This window comes from Arachis ipaensis, chromosome B1, assembly GCF_059453495.1.
Source record: "Arachis ipaensis isolate K30076 ecotype BB chromosome B1, ASM5945349v1, whole genome shotgun sequence".
In the NCBI taxonomy this organism is placed as follows: Eukaryota; Viridiplantae; Streptophyta; class Magnoliopsida; order Fabales; family Fabaceae; genus Arachis; species Arachis ipaensis.
Genome location: NC_142436.1, coordinates 94,808,407 through 94,816,341, shown reverse-complemented (window position 1 = coordinate 94,816,341; position 7,935 = coordinate 94,808,407). Strand labels below are relative to the sequence as shown.

The 7,935-nt window shown below is 33.7% G+C and overlaps 1 non-coding gene across 1 annotated transcript; it reads left to right on the top strand.

Annotated features, from left to right (window-relative positions):
- Positions 1-906: 906 nt before the first annotated feature.
- LOC148577527 (small nucleolar RNA R71) lies at positions 907-1,014 on the top strand. The gene has a single exon (XR_015903770.1). It is a non-coding gene; the product is annotated as a small nucleolar RNA R71 (small nucleolar RNA).
- The last annotated feature ends 6,921 nt before the right edge of the window (positions 1,015-7,935 follow it).

Sequence of the window (7,935 nt, the reverse complement as noted above, 5' to 3'; positions counted from 1 at the left end):
AGTGGAATCTCTATGGTCTCTATATGAGCCTCAAATTCCTTTGGTTCCTCATTAGGGAACTCGTTAGTGGTCAGTGGACGTCCATTGAGGTCTTCCTCACTGGAAATCACTACGTCTTCCTCCTCTATAGGTTCGGCCACTTTGGGTATATTGATGGCCTTGCACTCTCTCTTTGGATTCTCTTCTGTATTGCTTGGGAGAGTATTAGGAGGGATTTCAGTAACTCTTTTACTTAGCTGACCCGCTTGTGCCTCCAAATTTCTGATAGAGGACCTTGTTTCAGTCATGAAACTGAGAGTGGTCTTAGATAGATCAGAGACTATGGTTGCTAAGTCAGAGAGGCTCTGCTTAGAATTTTCTATCTGTTGCTGAGAAGATGATGGAAAAGGCTTGCTATTGCCAAACTTATTTCTCCCACCATTATTATTGAAGCCTTGTTGAGGCTTCTGTTAATCCTTCCATGAGAAATTAGGATGATTCCTCCATGAAGGATTGTAAGTGTTTTCCATAGGATTCTCCCATGTAATTCACCTCTTCCATTGCAGGATTCTCAAGGTCATAAGCTTCTCCTTCAGAGGAGGCTTCTTTAGTACTGCCGGATGCAACTTGCATTCCAGTCAGATTCTGAGAAATCATATTGACTTACTGAGTCAATATTTTGTTCTGAGCCAATATGGCATTCAGAGTATCAATCTCAAGAACTCCTTTCTTCTGAGTCATCCCATTATTCCCAGGATTTCTTTCAGAAGTATACATGAACTGGTTATTTGCAACCATCTTAATGAATTCCTGGGCTTCTGCAGGCGTCTTCTTCAGATGAAGAGATCCGCCAGCAGAGTGATCCAAGGACATCTTGGACAATTTAGACAGACCATCATAGAATATACATAGGATGCTCCATTCTAAAAGCATGTCAAAAGGACACCTTCTGATCAATTGCTTGTATCTTTCCCAAGCTTCAAAGAGGGATTCACCTTCCTTTTGTCTGAAGGTTTGGACTTCTACTCTAAGCTTTCTCATCTTTTGAGGTGGAAAGAATTTGGCCAAGAAAGTATTGACCAACTTTCCTCAAGAGTTCAGGCTTTCTTTAGGTTGTGAGTCCAACCATATCCTAGCTCTATCTCTCACAGCAAAGGGGAAAAGCATAAGTCTATAGACCTCGGGATCAACTCCATTGGTCTTAACAGTGTCACAGATCTGCAAGAATTAACCTAAGAACTGATGAGGATCTTCCAATGGAAGTCCATGAAACTTGCAATTATGCTGCATTAGAGAAACAAATTGAGGCTTAAGCTCAAAGTTGTTTGCTCCAATTGTAGGAATTGAGATGCTTCTTCCACGAAAGTCGGAAGTTGGTGCAGTAAAGTCACCAAGCATCTTCCTTGCATCTCCACCATTGTTGTTGTTTTTGGCTGCCATGTTTACTTCTTTTTCGAAAATTTTTGAAAGGTCTTCTCCAGAGTGTTGTGCTTTAGCTTCTCTTAGCTTCCTCTTCAGAGTCCTTTCAGGTTCAAGATCAGCTTCAACAAGAATGTTCTTATCCTTGTTCCTGCTCATATGAAAAAGAAGAGAACAAAGAAAGAAGAGGAATCCTCTATGTCACAGTATAGAGATTCCTTTGAGAGAGAGTATTCGAATATTACTTAAAAGAAAAGAAAAATATTTTTGTTTTTATTTAATTTATAAGTTAGAATTCGAAATTTAAGAAAAGAAATAAAATTTAAAGAATGAACCTTTCTTAACAAGAAAGTAACAAACTTGAAATTTTTTGAATCAAAACATTAAATTATTAGTAAAGTTTTCGAAAATATTAAATAAAAATAAGAAAAAGATTTTGAAAATTCATTTTGAAGAATTTTCGAAAAATATGAAAGAAAAATGAAAAAGATTTGATTTTGAAAAAGATTTGAAAGGATAGAAATTTTTAAATTGAAATTTTGACTTGACTAACAAGAAACAACTAAATTTTAAAAATTTTTGACTAAGTCAACCCAAAATTTCGAAATTTATGAGTAAAATAAGGAAAAGATATTATTTTTTATTTTTTTGAATTAATGAAGAAAGAGAAAAACAACAAAATGACACAAAACATGAAAATTTAAGATCAAAACAAAAAATACATGCAAGAACATTTTAAATGTCAAGATGAAAACCAAGAACAATTTGAAAATCAAGATGAACCTCAAGAACATATTTTTTTGAAATTTTTAAGAAAAGAAAGATATACAAGACACCAAACTTAGAAATTTTTAAACTTTAGACACTAATAATTCGAAAATGCATATGAAAAACAAGAAAAGACACACAACAAGAAAATTTAAAGATCAAATAAGGAAAATCAACAAGAACAACTTGAAGATCAAGAAAGAACACAATATATGAATTTTTGAAAAATTAAAAACATGCAGTTGACACCAAGCTTAAAATTTGACACTAGACTCAAACAAGAAACACAATTTTTGGTTTTTATGGTTTTATTAAAAAAAAATTTGTATATTTTTCGAAAAAATTTTTGAAAAAAGAAATTAAAGAAATTCAAAATTTTTAATAAGAATTCCAAGATTCATGCAATGTTAGTCTAAAGCTTGAGTCCAAAAGAATTAGACATGGCCAAATGACTAGCCAAGCTTTAGCAGAACAAATACAGACATGTCCTTTCTACAATGGAAAGTGGAAACCTCGGTCCAAAAGATTAGACATGGCTTAAAACCCAGCCAGGCTTCAACATATCTCAAGAAGCTCTAGAATTCATTCTTACAAATTTTTATGAATTTTTCGAAAACTAAAAACATATTTTTTTTTTTGAATTTTTCGAAAATAAAAATAAAAAGCTTTAAACATAAAATAAAATTACCTAATCTAAGCAACAAGATGAACCGTCAGTTGTCCAAACTCGAACAATCCCCGGCAACGGCACCAAAAACTTGGTGCACGAAATTGTGATCACACTTTTCACAACTCCGCACAACTAACCAGCAAGTGCACCGGGTCGTCCAAGTAATACCTTACGTGAGTAAGGGTTGATCCCATGGAGATTGTCAGCTTGAAGCAAGCTATGGTCATCCTGTAAATCTTAGTCAGGCGGATTCAAATGGTTATGAGGTTTTGATAATTAAAAGATAAATAAAACATAAAATAAGATAAAGATACTTATGTAATTCATTGGTGGGAATTTTAGATAAGCGTTTGGAGATGCTTTGTTGCTTCTGAACCTCTGCTTTCCTATTGTCTTCTTCTAATCATGCGTGCTCCCTTCCATGGCAAGCTGTATGATCCTCTCGGATGAAAAATACCAGGTACGGTTTCTGCACAGCTAATCAACTGTCGGATTTCTCATCTCGGATGAAAAATACCAGGTACAGCTACCGCATGGCTAATCATCTGTGGGTTCTCACTAGTGTCGAAATAGGATCTCTTTATGCTTTTGCATACTGTCACTACGCCCAACATTCGCAAGTTTGAAGCTCGTCACAGTCATCTCTTCCCAGATCCTACTCGAAATACCACAGACAAGGTTTAGACTTTTCGGATCTCAGAAATGCTGTCAATTAGTCCTAGCCTATACCACGAAGGTTCTAATCTTCCGGACTCGGTCCCTAGATCAGAGACCCAAGAGAATATACTCCGGCTGTCATCCAATGACTACGTTGAACATCATGTAGACCGCTTATGGTTGTCAGGCACGCGGATCTTGGCTAAGCGAGTAATGAAGATAGTGGGTGATTGTCACGGGTCACCCCTTCATTCTGACTTAACTGAATTAAGTACGAGAGTATATCTTGGAGAAGAAGTAGGCGTGAATTGAAAGAGAAACAATAGTACTTGCATTAATTCATGAAGAACAATAGAGCTCCACACCTTAATCTATGAGGTGTAGAAACTCCACCGTAGAAAATACATAAGAGAGAAAAGTCTAGGCATGGCCGAATGGCTAGCCTCTAAATGTAACATAAAATGCTAATACAGTCTCAATACAATAGTAAAAAGTTCTATTTATACTAATTGAGGTTTCAGCTCAAAGTTGTTTGCTCCAATGGCAGGGATGGAGATGCTTCTTCCATGTAAATCGGAATTAGGTGCAGTAAAGTCACCAAGCATCCTCCTTGCATTATTGTTGTTAGGTGCGTCTGCCATCTCCTTTTCTTGTTCGAAAATGTCAGTAAGGTTGTCTCTGGATTGTTGTACTTTAGCTTCTCTTAGTTTTCTCTTCATAGTCCTTTCAGGTTCTGGATAAGCTTCAACAAGAATGCCCATTCCTTGTTCCTGCTCATATGAAAAAGAAGAAGAAAGCAGAAAATATGGAATCCTCTATATCACAGTATAGAGATTTCTTTATGTGAGTACAAGAAGAGAAGAATGTAATGTAAGGAAGAGAAGAGGAAAAACTCGAACACAGAGAGGAGGATGGGGTTCGAATTTTTGGGTGGAAGAGAAGTGTTAGTAGATGAATAAATAAATAGAAGGAGATGAAAGGTGAGAGAATTTCGAAAATTAATTAAAATAAAAATTAAAAATTAAAGTTAAATTTCGAAAATTAAAGTTTGAAATTACATTAAAAATTAAAATTTAAAATAATTAGTTAATTAAAAAGGAATTTTGAAAAAAAGAGGGAGGGATTTTCGAAAATTAAAGGTAGAAAGTTAGTTGGGCAGTTTTGAAAAAGATAAGAATCAAACAAAAAGTTAAGTGGTTAAGAGATTTTGAAAATCAAATTTTGGAAAGATAAGATTGAAATTTGAAAAAGATGTGATTGAAACAAAAAGATAAGATTGATTGAAAAAGATTTGAAAGTCAAATTTTGAAAAGATAGGAAGTTAGAAAAGAAGTTAGAAAAGATTTTTAAATTTGATTTTGAAAAAGATATCATTGAAATTAAAAAAGATATGATTGAAAGTTATTTTGAAAAAGGTTTGAAAAAAAAATTTAAAAAGATTTGATTTTGAAAATTAAAGTTGATTACTTGACTAACAAGAAACAAAAAGATTTGATTTTAAAATTTAAAGATTGAACCTTTCTTATTAGGCAAGTAACAAACTTTACATTTTTGAATCAATCACATTAATTGTTAGTAATATTTTTTAAAATTATGAGATAGAATTAAGAAAAAGATTTTTGAAAAATATTTTTATAATTTTCGAAAATAAATAAGAAAAAATGAAAAAGATTTGATTTTTGAAAAAGATTTTGAAAAAGATAGGATTTTCAAATTGAAAATTTGACTTGACTCATAAGAAACAACTAAATTTTAAAAAGTTTTGAAAAAGTCAACTCAAATTTTCGAAAATTTATGAGTGAAAAAGGGAAACATATTTTTTTTATTTTTTAATTTTTAATGAAGAAAAAGAAAAACATGAAAAAGACTCATAACATAAAAATTATGAATCAAAACACACAATGCATGCAAGAACACCATGAATGTCAAGATGAACACCAAGAACACTTTGAATGTCAAGATGAATACCAAGAACTTGTTTTGAAAAATTTTCAAGAAAAGAAAACATGCAAGACACCAAACTTAAAGATTTTTAATTTTTAGATACTAAGAATTCAAGAATGCATATGAAAAACAAGAAAAGACACAAAACAAGAAAATATGAAGATCAAACAAGAAGACTGGCCAAGAACAACTTAAAGATCATGAAGAATGCAATGCATGAAATTTTCAAAAATAATTTTTAGAAAATTAAAAAGATGCAATTGACACCAAACTTAAAACTTGACTCTAGACTCAAACAAGAAACACAAAATATTTGTTGGTTTTATGATTTTGTTAATTTTTTTGGACTTTCGAAAATTATTTTGGTAAAAACGAAAAAGAAGAAATATTTTTTTTTTCGAAAATAAGAATAATAAAATCAAAAAGGTTAAAATTAAAATAAAGTTACCTAATCTGAGCAACAAGATGAACCGTCAGTTGTCCAAACTCGAACAATCCCTGGCAACGGCGCCAAAAACTTGGTGTGCGAAATCGTGATCATTCCATTCCTTGGTAACGGCGCTAAAAACTCAATACACACATTCATGATCTTATATCTGTTTCACAACTTCGTACAACTAACCAGCAAGTGCACTGGGTCATCCAAGTAATAAACCTTACGAAAGTAAGGGTCGATCCCACGGAGATTGTCGGCTTGAAGCAAGCTATGGTCACCTTGTAAATCTCAGTCAGGCGGATTAAATTGTATTAAGAAATTATAGTGGATGAAAATAAATAAAATATAAAATAGGATAGTGGTACTTATGTAATTCATTGGTGAGAATTTCAGATAAGCGTATAGAGATGCTTTCGTTCCTCTGATCTCTGCTTTCCTGCTGTCTTCATCCAATCAATCCTACTCCTTCCCATGTGCACGCGTGACCCTGCAAAATCGACGTAAAAATGTGTATGGCAGAGAGTTATGATGGAGTGGGGCTGGAATGATGCTGGAAGCACAAGCCCTACCACGCGAACGCGTGCCCTACGCGTTCATGTCATTTTTCAAAGTATGGCCATTCACGCGTGCGCGTCACCCACGCGCACGCGTCACCCAAATTTTTGGCAAAATACGTATAAAACAGAGAGTTATACGTACACGAGGCAGCACTCATGCCAATAGCACAAATCAGGCCACGCGATCGCATGACCCACGCGTCCGCGTCACTTGAACTTATCACACACCACGCGATCGCGTGACCCACGCGTCCGCGTCACAAGCGACGCACAACTTATCCAAATCAGCGCCTGATATTTTATCTTTTCTTCCCCAAATCCAAATCTTTTCTTTCCCTTCTTATTTCTTTCTTCTCTCTTCTTCCTTTTTTATTCTTTCTCGCTTTTTACTTTCTCCTTCCTTATTTTTCACATCCATTATCAAGGATCTTTTATTTCTTTCTTTACTTTTTACTTTTTCTTTATTATTTTTTCTTCTTCTTTTTCTTTTCACTTTTATTATCTATATTTTCTTTTTCTTTCTTTTTTTATTCCTTTAATTGGTGTTAGAAATTTAATTGGGTGATTATTTTCTCTTATATTTTGCTTGTGGATTATTGTGAAATTGTTTGACAATTAATATTATTTCTTAACGGTTGTTTGCATGTTCAGATTTATACTTTCCATAACATCTTTATCATGCATTCTATGTGTTTGTGAAAAAGCTCATATGGCATTGCGAATTATTTTAAATTATTCTATTCTACTACTCTAATGCCTATTTTTCACAAAACCCCTTTTATATTTTATTGATTAAATATAATTGTCAATACAAACAGATTGTTAGTTTGAAAGGGTTGATAATCAAACTTGGACATTTATTGCTTGATCTATGCTACTCATGCCTTTGCGGGTATGCCAATAAACATCTTGCATTTAATTGCCCTCACATGCACTTGCTATATTTCCATTGATGAACTTTTCACATGTAGTCATGACCATGTGTTAACGACATCCTTTTTTACCGTGCATTGATTATCACCTATACTATCCCCTCCCTTGCTCGAACCCTTAGCTTTACATGTACTTACATCTTCCCTTTTCAGGATGGCCACCAAAAAGGGTAAAGAGAAAGCTACTTCCAAACCACCGGCAAGGAATGGAACAAAAAGAACACTAGCTGCGGAACCACCCGTCCACTTATACATCTCTGCATGCATCGAGGACGGTGCAATCTTTAAGTATGGGGAGGTTGATACCGATCTCCATGGGTTAGTTATTTTCTTTTCAACACCAATATTTTATTTTCTTTGTTTGTTCATTGTTGCATTTGCATGTTTTTGATTGCATGTTTGCTTGATTTTGTGCATATTTTACCACTTGATTAAAGTAATATTTTCTTTTTCAAGAAACTTTTTATAGCATTTCACTAATTTAAATTAAAATTTTTGTTAAACTTGTTTGAAGAAATATTATTTTGGAACATGGTTTAGAGCTCGAACACACAAAACCAGTGAGATTTTGAG